This window comes from Myotis nattereri (genome assembly GCF_964212035.1).
Source record: "Myotis nattereri genome assembly, chromosome: X".
In the NCBI taxonomy this organism is placed as follows: Eukaryota; Metazoa; Chordata; class Mammalia; order Chiroptera; family Vespertilionidae; genus Myotis; species Myotis nattereri.
Window position 1 is genome coordinate 45,289,502 of NC_138078.1, and position 12,267 is coordinate 45,301,768.

At 38.0% G+C, this 12,267-nt stretch overlaps 1 protein-coding gene across 2 annotated transcripts in view; it reads left to right on the forward strand.

Annotated features, from left to right (window-relative positions):
* RLIM (ring finger protein, LIM domain interacting) overlaps window positions 1–12,267 on the forward strand; it is a 24,110-nt gene continuing 11,843 nt past the window's right edge. Inside the window, exons 1-2 of one of the 2 annotated variants that reach the window (XM_081080825.1) lie at window positions 20–195; window positions 2,029–2,092. The gene's annotated coding sequence lies outside the window, so the exon portion shown is untranslated. Of the gene's footprint in view, window positions 196–2,028; window positions 2,093–12,267 lie in introns of both variants that reach the window. The other variant, XM_081080824.1, reaches the window with a different exon arrangement.

Consider the following 12,267-nt stretch of genomic DNA (forward strand, 5'->3'; position numbering starts at 1 on the left):
GTCGCTGCTTGGTAACAATGGGGGAGATAATGGCTGCCTGAGCAACGTTTCCCGAGCGGGCTCTGGGCTAGAGGCGGGTCTCAACCAGCGACTCATTGGAGGCGGGCCTGAGAGCGGCGACAAGAGAGGCGCGCAGGAGCCTCGGCGGCGGCGGCGGCCTTAACGACCGACTCGGATTCCGACAACTAAAACCGAGTAAGTGAAGCTTTGGGGGTCCTCTGAGAAATGGATGGAGAGCTAGAGGAAGACAGCGGAGTTGTGGCTGCCGCTTTTTCTCGAAATGGCCTGAGTGGCCTGTGGTGGAGGAGGCTCGGCGCCGCTTCCGGACCCCAGGCCCTGGTTGCTGTGGGGGGCTCCGTGGCGTAGTCGCCGCTGCCATTTTAGTTGGGTGTATAGTCGACAGCTTTCTGAAGGGGATGGTACTGGGGAAATATTTCCTTTCTGTGGCCGCGCTACCCGCAGCCGGGACCCTGCGGAGTCTTGAGAATTTGGAGGAGGCGATTTTCAAGTTTGGCCTCAGGCGTGACAATCTTTAAATCTTTTCAGGATTTTCTCTCCTTGGTTCTTTGGAGACTTCCTTCGCCTCTCTCCGCCCCTTTAACTCGGTGGGCTGGGGTTTGGGAGTGGGGGAAAAATCTGGCTGCTGTAAGTCAGATGCTGGGAATCCTTGGGCCTTTAGATTTCCCAGGATTTGCAAACCCCATTTTAAGCACTTATGCAGGGCACTATCAATTAGGCGCCCCCTGGGGCCATGATGACATCTTCCCGGAGGATCTGAGGCAAATGTGGTTTACTCCTTCGCTCGAATAACCCTGGAATATCCTTTGCCAGATATCACTGTAAGGATACCCACCCCACCCCCCACCCCCCACCCCCCCAAAAAAAGGAGGGAAAAGCAATTGCGTGTTGTTTTTCCCTTGTAAAAAGAGGAATTTGGCCGGATGATTTTCAAGTTAATTTCCGTTCAATCAGCCAACCCCCGCCCCCTAAAAAAAAGCCTAAGGGTCTTGGCTTCTACGGGCGGTACCTGCCACGTACGCCGTAGCTTTAGTAACTAGTATTAACCGGTTGGGCTTCTGCTTCCTGAACACTCAGTCCCTTTTTCCCTTATGCTGATTAATTTCAAGATGGAGGAGACAGCCACGTTCCTTCCCTAGACAGTTTCACCATACTTATTCCACAGGTTAGTCCTGGAATCTGAGGCCTAGCAGGTTTGTTAAATAGGTCATTCTTTAGTTTTGGGAAAAAGGGAAGCATTTATATCAGGTTGCCATCCACCTTTTGCCCCAAAATAATTTTTTGCTAGAAATAAGGATCCTGCACGTCCTGAATGAGAACCACAATATCTTTGGGTGATTGAAGGAAGGAAGAAATAAACGTACTACTTACTAATCATTTCTTTCATTCTTCATGATTAAAGACAAAATAACTACTCATGTCATCCCATCAGGTACATTATGTTCATCCAGGATTACTTGACAGGCAGGCACGATTTTAGTTCCTCCCCCCGCCCCCCCAAAAAACACCCCGTTGTAAAAATAAAGTGCCCAGGAAGACCAATCTAAATACTTTTTAAAATATGATTTTAGGACCCACTTTTCTTACTGAGAATGTTTCATCCTGATGTTCTTTCATACTTTTTTTAGCTTCTGCCTTCGGCCTAGGCCACTGCTAGGACTACTTTACAGAGGTAACTGTAAAGTGCCCAATAAGTCCTCAAAAGTATCAAAATATGAAAATAATTACTGATCTGATAAATGATAAAGTAAGGCATATTTTAAGCAAGCTTATATTAAACGGTAGATTCAAAATCTTATATCTAGCATATGAGATTCCTGGTTCCTTCTAACCTCAGTCTCCCCAAATATCTTAATACCAATATTGAATTAGATTTGGTAGTTGTGTGTTTGTGTGTTTGTGTTGTGTGTGTGAGAGAGACTACAATATATAGGATGTGTATTTTTTAAAATGTGTCTATTTCAAAGAACATATAAAAGAGGAAGAATAATGGATTCTTTTTTTTTCTAGAGCAGAGTATGAAGAAAACTAAAATCCAGTTTATTGTATTACAATACTATGTCATAACAGTCAGGTAATTTATTTTTTTGTTGCGTCTCCTGATGATTTATGTATAGAATGCATGTTTTAAAATATTCTGTTTTGCAGACCCTGTAATTGGATGGGCTTATTTGATACATGTTAGTTGGTGTTGGGCATACTTCATGATAAGAATGGATGTTTTATACTGGTAATTCAAAGGGTAGTGTTTCTAAGTAGCTAGAACTCATTAGTGCTTTATCTGTGAATTTTCCTGTTTTAAAATAATGTCTGAAGTTTACCAGTACTTATGTAGAACAGAATGAACAAGATGGGTATAAATAAATACTGTTTATATGTTCATTGAATAGCTAAATAAAATATCAGTAGACTTTCTTTTTTTTTTTAAAATATATTTTATTGATTTTTTACAGAGAGGAAGGGAGAGGGATAGAGAGTTAGAAACATCGATGAGAGAGAAACATCGATCAGCTGCCTCCTGCACATCTACTGGCGATGTGCCCGCAACCCAAGTACATGCCCTTGACCGGAATCGAACCTGGGACCTTTCAGTCCGCAGGCCGACGCTCTATCCACTGAGCCAAACCGGTTTCGGCAGCAGTAGACTTTCTTACAGGAACATGATCTTACATTATTTTGTGTTCTATTTTTTCTCTTTCAAGATTCAAAAAGTAATTGGTATATGATACTTTAATTGGTATTAACTCTTTTAATCATCATTGTTAAAGTAACCACATAATTTATTGCCCTAGCCAGGTTTCTTTTAAGAGCAAAAGGGACATTATTATGTTTGGACAACAGGCACAAACTAGATTGTCCCAAGCAAACTGGGATGGGTAGTTAGCCTAAATTCATAACTAACTTGTATTGAGTGCTTATGTGCTAGATCTTGTGCTATTACATGAATGATTTTATAATCATCACAGCAAAGCTTCATGAGGATGTTATCTATTTTACTGAGGTAACTGAGACTCCAGGAAGAGGTTATTAAGTAATTTGTCCTCAATTAAATATCTAATAAGTGGCAGAGCCCCCATTTTAACCCAGGTCTGTCTAATACCTGAAGTCACTAAACTTTTTTGCCTCTAGACTTAATTGCTCTGTTTAAATCAGAAATGCAAAGAAATGAAGGTTGTAATAAAAAAATCTATAGGTTATATTGCATCAAAAACTTAGAGAATCTGCTTTATGAAGCAGGTGAGACTTGTTTAGCAATTACCCCCCCTTCTTTTTTTTCCCGTCCAAGCTATTACTGTATAATTTGATAATTTAAAACCAGCAATGGTTTTATGAATGGCTTAATTATGAAATGACATCTGCAAATATTAGGCTGGTTGGATATATTCTTTTAGGTTAGTGAATATGTAACACAGTAGGTCAAAGATGCATCTGCATTCATGGAAGTATAATGTGTATATTACTTTTTCCACAGCCCTAGTGGATTGGGAAACAGCAAATCATGGACCAGCCTCCTTAATTTACAAATTACAATATGAAACCAATTACAATGTGAAAAGTCCTGGCAAACCCAGATCAAATGAGGTGCTAGAATTTTGGGCTATAGCCTTGGGCTGGGATGTGTTTTTCTTTCGTTTGTCTAATTCCTTAACATTTCTGTGTAACACAAAAAATTTAAAAAGTAGGCAGTTTACTTAATCCCTTGAGGTTTTGATAACCAATATAAGAAAGCAGTAGTACTTCTGTATCTATTTTTCTAAACCTTGAATATGGAAGTTTCCCAGAAAGTCAAGCAGTTCATATTACCTTTTATCAAAATAAATATCTATTAGATTAAAAAAAAAATCTTGGCAATTTTGAACGATTTGGGACTTAAGAACTTGTGGTTTTGTTTCTGGAATACATATAGTCAATATTTTAATGTCAATTTTCTTGTATTTTAGTGCTCCAACCCAAGATTTTAATTTCTTTAGTCATAATAGCACCTATATATGTTGAGACAAATAGCTATAGACAGTGTGTGGTATGTATATAGATTCGTGGACCTCTTCCAATAATTTCATGACTATAAGTTGGGCTTCTGTTAAAACATTTGCATGGTGATGAACTTACTGTCTGTGGGGGGGGGATATTGTGTTCAATAATCTTTTCTGGAATGAACACTCTCTTTCCTCTTGCTCTCCACTTGCCTACAGGAAGGAGTTAACTCTTAATTACAATTTTCATTTTTTATTCACTAAAGTTACCGGCAGTTACATCTAAGTAGCCATATAATTTATTCAAACTGGGTCACTTTTGAGAACGAAAGAGGACCAGGTTCCTATTAAGTACTATAGGACAACAGGTATAGACTGCTACTGTACAAACTGGGGATATATAGTCACCTTTGTCATCATTTCTATTTAGAAACACAGGTTCAGGAAGCACAGTTGTCAGCATGTTTGGTTCTGTAACAAAATTGATTTCTTCAAATAATATAAGTCATTTATGTAGATAATAATTTTTTTTAGTCAAGTGATTTTAATGTAGTTTTATTTATCCTCACCCGAGAATATGTTTTTAATTGATTTTTTTTTTTTTTAGAGAGAGAAACATCAGTTGGTTGCCTTCCATAACCCTGACTCTGGGGATCGAACCCGCAACCTAGTTATGTGCCCTGACTGGGAATCAAACCTGAAACCTTTTGGTGTACAGGAAGAGGCTCCCTAACCAATTGAGCCACCCGGCCAGGGCTGGTCAAGTGATTTTAATTTTAAAAATTGGCTTCAGCCCTAGCCAGTTTGGCTCAGTGGATAGAGTGTTGGCCTGCGGACTGAAAGGTCCCGGGTTCGATTCCAGTCAAGGGCATGTACCTTGGTTGCGGGCACATCCCCAGTAGGAGGTGTGCAGGAGGCAGCTGATCGATGTTTCTCTCTCATTGATGTTTCTAGCTCTCCCTCTCCCTTCCTCTCTGTAAAAAAATCAGTAAAATATATTTTTAAAAAATTGGCTTCACTCTTATTTATTTATTTAATATTTTTATTGACTTCAGAGAGGAAGGGAGAAGATAGAAACAGCAATGATGAGAGAGAATCATTGATCAGCTGCCTCCTGCACACCCCCTACTGGGGGCCGCAACCTGGGCATGTGCCCTCGACTGGAATCGAACCCGGGACCCTTCAGTCCGAAGGCTGACGCTCTATCCACTGAGCAAAACTAGCTAGGGCTTAAAGTTAATTTTTGATGGAAAACTCATGTTCTCAAAAATAGTACTTTTATTTACCAGTTATCACCTAAATTGCTAGTAATCAGTAATTTTACATTAGTAACTCTTTTATAACTACATGAACCTTCTGGGCTTTGAGTAATTTTTTTTTTTTACTTTTTGGGAATAATGAAAAGCAAGTCAGAATGGAGTTTGTGTGGATAAGACCAAATTCTAATGTAGTGAGGTAGCTCAGTGACGTGGGTAATAGAAGATGAAATTCCGTCTCAAGTACTGGAGTGAATTGAAATGTCATCATAATGGCTTCTTTTGAAAACTAACTTGCTCCTATGAATTGGCAGCATTTGGCTTGATCTCTGTCTTTGATTTGTTGACTTTCTTTTGATCTTATGTTTTAGAGCAGTGATGGCGAACCTATGACACGCGTGTCAGAGGTGACACGCGAACTCATTTTTTTGGTTGATTTTTCTGTTAAATGGCATTTAAATATATAAAATAAATATCAAAAATATGTCTTTGTTTTACTATGGTTGCAAATATCAAAAAATTTCTATATGTGACATGGCACCAGAGTTAAGTTAGGGTTTTTCAAAATGCTGACACGCTGAGCTCAAAAGGTTCGCCATCACTGTTTTAGAGGGTTGTAATAGGCAAAATTGTGAGCCTGCAAGTCAGTAGACTTGCAAAGAGATTAGACATATGAAGGACATTTCTGAATCCTTTTGTGTATTTTTGTTGTCCTTTTCAAGTGGTAGAAATAGAATATAAGTGAGGCTAAGCTAACATTGCCATACAAATAATATTTTAAAATCTCATATTGGAATAGTATCAGCAGTGGTGGAGCCCTGGGTAGCATCCTCTGATAGGCCAATCCTGGAAATAATCAACAAATTGTGTGGGTGGTGAGAGGTATCATGCAATAAGTAAAGGCAGTGAAACATCAGCTCTCCCCTGCTTTTAAGAGGAATGCTTTATGTTTATTTTCAAACAGATAAGATAGTCACTAAAAGGGAGATTGAAATACATGAGTGAAATGGCAGTGAGAAAAGCACAGCTTTTTACCTTATGTCCTAGTTTTTTTTTTTTTTTTAAATATATTTTATTGATTTTTCACAGAGAGGAAGGGAGAGCGATAGAAAGTTAGAAATATCGATGAGAGAGAAACATCGATCAGCTGCATCCTGCACATCTCCCACTGGAGATGTGCCCGCAACCCAGGTACATGCCCCTGACCGGAATCGAACCTGGGACCTTTCAGTCCGCAGGCCGACGCTCTATCCACTGAGCCAAACCGGTTTCGGCATGTCCTAGTTTTTTATGTTTCTTATGGTTCATTCTTCTGTCTTAATACTGTAATGTGACCTTGGTTATATCTTATTCATAGTCATGAATTCATAGAACTGGAAAGTACTTTATAGTTTAACAATTCAGTACTCTAATATTGATGGAGACCCTGAGGCCCAAGTGGTTAACTGAATTGGCCAAATTAACATAGCTAGTAATAGTTAATGTTACAGCCAAGACAAGAACCCAGTATTACTATTTTTTTTGTTTGTTCTTTTTATACAGCTGAATACCACCCTGCTACTCATGGAATAAAAAAAGCCATCCTGGTGTTTTCAACCTTTTATTTGTCTGTTACAAATGCCATAATATTTTTAAAAAATATGTATTTTTATTGATTTCAGAGAGGAAGGAAGAGGGAGATAGAAACATCAATGATGAGAAAGAATCATTGATTGCCTGCCTCCTGCACGCCCCCTACTGGGGATGGAGCCCACAATCCAGGCATGTGCCCTTGACTGGAATCAAACGCAGGACCCTTCAGTCCACAGGCTGATGCTCTATCCACTGAGCCAAACCAGCTAGGGCCAAATGCCATAACATATTAATTAAACATTCTATATATGAAGAATTCCCAACACTTTTGGTGACTACATATGTGATGGTACATTATATCTTGACCTCAAAATCAGCAGTTCTTTGTGACTTGATTTTTTTAACTGCATTATTTTTTTTTTCTGGTGATGGTATTAATGATCTAACATTTTCTTTATTGACACGGATAGCATGCCATTAATTTACATCTACTCTGAGGTTTTAATGAATCTCTGTTGCAAACAGAATGATGCCTGCCCTTCTCTTTTTAATGACACATTTGTATGTTGATACCTATGTCTTTTTTAAAATTTTTTTAATCAGCATATTCTACTTTAGAACACTGTTGAGTTTGGAGTTTGTATGAACACATGAAAATGCTCAAGATACTTTAGTAATTGGTTGATATTAGGTTACCTTGATTCCCCCCTCCCTTTTTGTTTTGAAAAAGATGGTATTTCTTCCAGACTTAAGTGTGGCTTATTTTTAAATTGATATTCAAAAAAGCATTTGAATTTCAGAATTCAGTTTTGTAAAGACTGTCGTTTTGTTAACAGTACATTTTGTTCCCTTAAGTCTCCATAATTGGGTACCATGATGCAGTATGTCCATTGAATAATATGTGTGTGCTTATACTTAGCACCAGGTCTCCAACCTATTAGTACTGATCAAAATGTCTTAAGTGACTTTTCACCCTAACATCATAAAAATTACATATTTAAGCATTGGAGTAAATGGATTAGGATGATTAAATGAAATACTTCTAGCAGTGGTCAGAAACATAGTAGTTTGCATAATTTATATTAATATATGTTAATGACTAATAATGCTTTAAAATTCTCAAGGTGAATAAAATCTGTTTTAAATTCTCTAACTATAGTTAATAAATCTCAGGTTTGGTTTTCTTGTTGACTTTTTCTCCTCGGAATTAAATTTACCCAGCACTGTCATACATTCATTCTGAATAATTTTTTAAATGACTGGGCAAAATTTCTAATTTGGCTGTTTGTTTCCAGGAATGGATTTGGATACATTGGCACACAGTATGCTGAGATAAATAAAGTTACTAAAATATGCTATTTATCTAGGAGACAACTGTATTTAAAACAAATATACTAAAAGTTGACTGATTCAGAAGTAAGTACTGCTGGGTTTATAGTACTTATAAAGGTGTTTTGTCACTTTGGAAATTTTTAAACCAGGAATCAACCTAGTATACAAAGCTCATAGGGATATTGAACACTTGAAACATGCCTATTGGGATTGATAGAATGTATTTTAAAATAATATAGTCTTGGACATGCCCTTTGGTAATCACTTCCTCTCTCTGTGTTTCTGTTTCTTATATCTGTAAAATACAGGTAGTGAGATGTTCTTCATAGGACTGTTGTGAGGATTAAATGAAATATAGTGAAAGGGCTGTGTAAATATAGAGTGGTGTGTATTGCTTATAATTAGGGGGAGAGCTAAGTGATTTAAGAACATTTATATATTTTTTTCTCTTAAATTGTTCTATTGGTAAGCTTTTCATAGAAATACTAGAGTCCCGTGGGGAGCAGGTCTAAGCCAGCAGGCGGATATCCCCCTAGGGATCCTTAGCGCTGGCACAGAGGTGGGAGAGGCTCCCGCCACCTCTGCTTCACTTGCCAGCCATGAGCGGCACTTCCCCTGTGGGAGCGCACTGACCACCAGGGGGCACCTCCTGTGTTGAGCGTCTGCCTCCTGGTGGCCAGTGTGCATCATAGTGACCAGTTGTTCCCTTGGTTGGTCGATTTGCATATTAGGATTTTAGTATATAGGATTTAAGTTTAAAATTGGCTGATGCTAATTGTATACTCAATCCAAAATTTCTGATTTATGCATATGAATATTATAACGGACAGTAAGATAGTAGATTGAAATTCCTCTCTTTTATGATGATAAAAGGAGCCCAGGGGTGTGTAGGGATTCTTTTTTCCTCTTAGTAGTTAAACTGGAAATGTACTACAATTTTTTAACATAATTCTTCACTAATATTTTTACAGCAAAATGGAAAGAGATGTATTTGATCATTTGGACTTTTGGTCCCCTGACATCTATGGCCTGGTGCTTTGACCTTTTGTTTTCATTTTTTTTTAAATATATTTTATTGATTTTTTTACAGAGAGGAAGGGAGAGAGATAGAGAGTTAGAAACATCGATGAGCGAGAAACATCGATCAGCTGCCTCCTGCACATCTCCCACTGGGGATGTGCCCGCAACCCAGGTACATGCCCTTGACCGGAATCGAACCTGGGACCCTTCACTCCGCAGGCCGACGCTCTATCCACTGAGCCAAACCGGTTTCGGCCTTTTGTTTTCATTTAACAAACGTTAGTGACATTACATCTTCCAGGGGCTGAACTTGTGGTTTATATTTATTACATTTTCAGGTATATGCCTCTTAAGTGGTGAAGGAACTGTTTAAAATGAGACTAGGCTCATTGGATATGTGTAAGATTATTTTACAAGGCATTCTAGAACATTGCTTACATTCAGGATTTCCTTTTTCAAAATGCACATGTAGCTACTGGACACTTGAAATGTCACTAGTGTAGCTATGGAACTGAACTTTAAATTTCCTTTAATTTTAATAAAGTTAAATAAAAAACTGAAGCAGTGTAAAATATTTTTTCATTAAACACAACTGTTGTTTTGATAGAACTGCATTTCAGTTGAACCATTGCTAATTTATTATTTTTCTGTTTTTTCTCTTAATTTTTTTATTTTTACAATATACAAAATAAATCTATTGAACCATTGCTAACTTAGCATCCAGCTTGAGATGTGCTGTGAATATAACATATATACCAGGTTTCAGAGACTTGTTATAAAAAAAGAATGTAAAACACTTCACTAATTTTATATTGATAACCTTGTGAAATGATTTCTTTATGTTGGATAAGTAAGCTATATATTAAAAATATAAAAGACCATATTAGGCACAGAATGCCACTTTGATGGCACAGACAAATGCTGTGTGCAGAGATGAATGCAAAAATTGCTAGGTGAGATAGTAATAATTTCTTAGATAGAATTTCATGGAACATTGAAGGGTGAATGCAATGGGGAGAACCTAAAAAAAGGGCTGAGGGAACAGCATTAGAAGAAGTGTGATGGTAGTAAGGCTCAAGGTGTGTTGGAGGGCTGGGATGGGGCAACCTAAGTTAATTGGTTTGTCAAGAAAGTGTCATGATTTCACTAATGTGGAATATCATGAACAAAATGAACAGGAAAAATAGAGACGGACTTATAGAGAACAGGCTGACAGCTGTTGGAGGGTATGAAGGGGTGGAGGGATTGAGCAAAAAAGGAAAGAGAAAACTCATGGACAACAGCAGTAGTGTAGTGATTGGTGGGTGGGGAGGAGATGTAAGAGGGTATAGTAGGGATACATGGTGATGGCAGGAGACATCACACAGGTGATGAACACAATACAGTGTACAGATGATGTGTTGTGGAATTGTGCACCTGAAACCTGTATAATTTTGTTAACCAATGTCACCCTAAAATATTCAATAAAAACGGGAAAAGCTGAAACCGGTTTGGCTCAGTGGATGGAGCGTTGGCCTGTGGACTGAAAGGTCCCAGGTTCGATTCCGGTCAAGGGCATGTACCTGGGTTGCGGGTATATCCCCAGTGGGGGATGTGCAGGAGGCAGCTGATCAATGTTTCTCTCTCATCGATGTTTCTAACTCTCTCTCTCCCCTCCTCTCTGTAAAAAATCAATAAAATATAAAAAAAAAACAAAAAAAAAAAACGGGAAAAATAAATATGACCTGTGAACCCAGAAGAGAAAACCAAGAGACTTAATCCATTCTTAATGACATTGTAGTCCAAATGGTCTTTTGAAATCAGTGTATTCAAATTACCTAATAAGGAATCCCCTCTTTTATATAAAGCCTCTACTTGAATATTTCCAGAAATGGGTAGTTTGCTTGCTTTAAGAGGCTACTTTGGGACAATTTTACTTGTTAGGTTATTGTATTAAAAGAAGGAATTATATATGCTCCCATGTTTCTTCAACTATTGGCTCTAGTTTGACACTATATTTTTGGCTCTCTTTCATGTTATAACTAAATATTTGAAGACAGTAATCATGCCCCTTTTTGTCTTCACACTAGACATCTCCAGGTTATTTTACCATTTCTTTTATGATGTTCCCTGGCTTATCATCTTGGTTACTCTATATACTTTGTTCTGTTTGTCCCTTTTTCTTTTGGAGTTATTTAAAATGTTTCAGATAGTCCACATACAGTGTGAACAGAAGGTTACAGTGGGACAGTTATATACCGTTATTGAACACTGGTCTGTGACAGTAGTGTAGGACTATGTTAGATTTCATAGGCAGGCTGGTCAAACAGGCTTTTTATTTAGCTTTTGTTAACTGAAAATGCCAGGTTATCTTCATGTGAACTGCCCAGACAGGTTTTTCCCTTTCTCTGTAGTACTCTTACTATGTGTTATTTTAGCTGTATAACTTAGTAAAATGTTCAAGGTAACATTGCTCCATAATTTTTGAGGGTGGTATTCAAATAATGTGAATCTCTTAAACAATATTGTCCTCAAGGTCCTTGTTGCTCAAACTGATTCTAGCATTAGCAGCGATAACATTACTTGGAGAGTTATTTAAAATGCGGGTTCTGCCCAGCTGGTGTGGCTCAGTGGTTGAGCATGGACCTATGAACTGGGAGGTGACGGTTCAATTCCCGGTGAGGGCACATGCCCAGGCTTCGGGCTCAGTCCCCAGTAGGAGGTGTGCAGGAGGCAGCCAATCAATGATTCTCTCTCATCATTGATGTTTCTATCTCTCCCTCTCTGAAATCAATAAAAATATAAAAAAAAACTTTTAAAAATTATAAATAAAATGCATGTTCTAAGCTGCACTTCCAATCTACTGAATTAGAATCTGCATTTTAACAAGATTTTCAGGTGATTCAGTTTGTATGCTGATGTTTGAAAAGCACTGCTCTAGCCCACATTTCTTCATAAAGATAGCATGAGAAACCTTTTTGGTCTCTGTATAGAAACCACATCAGACTAGTCAGCAGTATTGTCTTCATGGTTCTCAGCCTTGACTGCACAATATAATTAACTGAAATTTTAAAAATATTGCTGTCTGGTCAACCCCAGAGAAAGCTCCTCAGGTA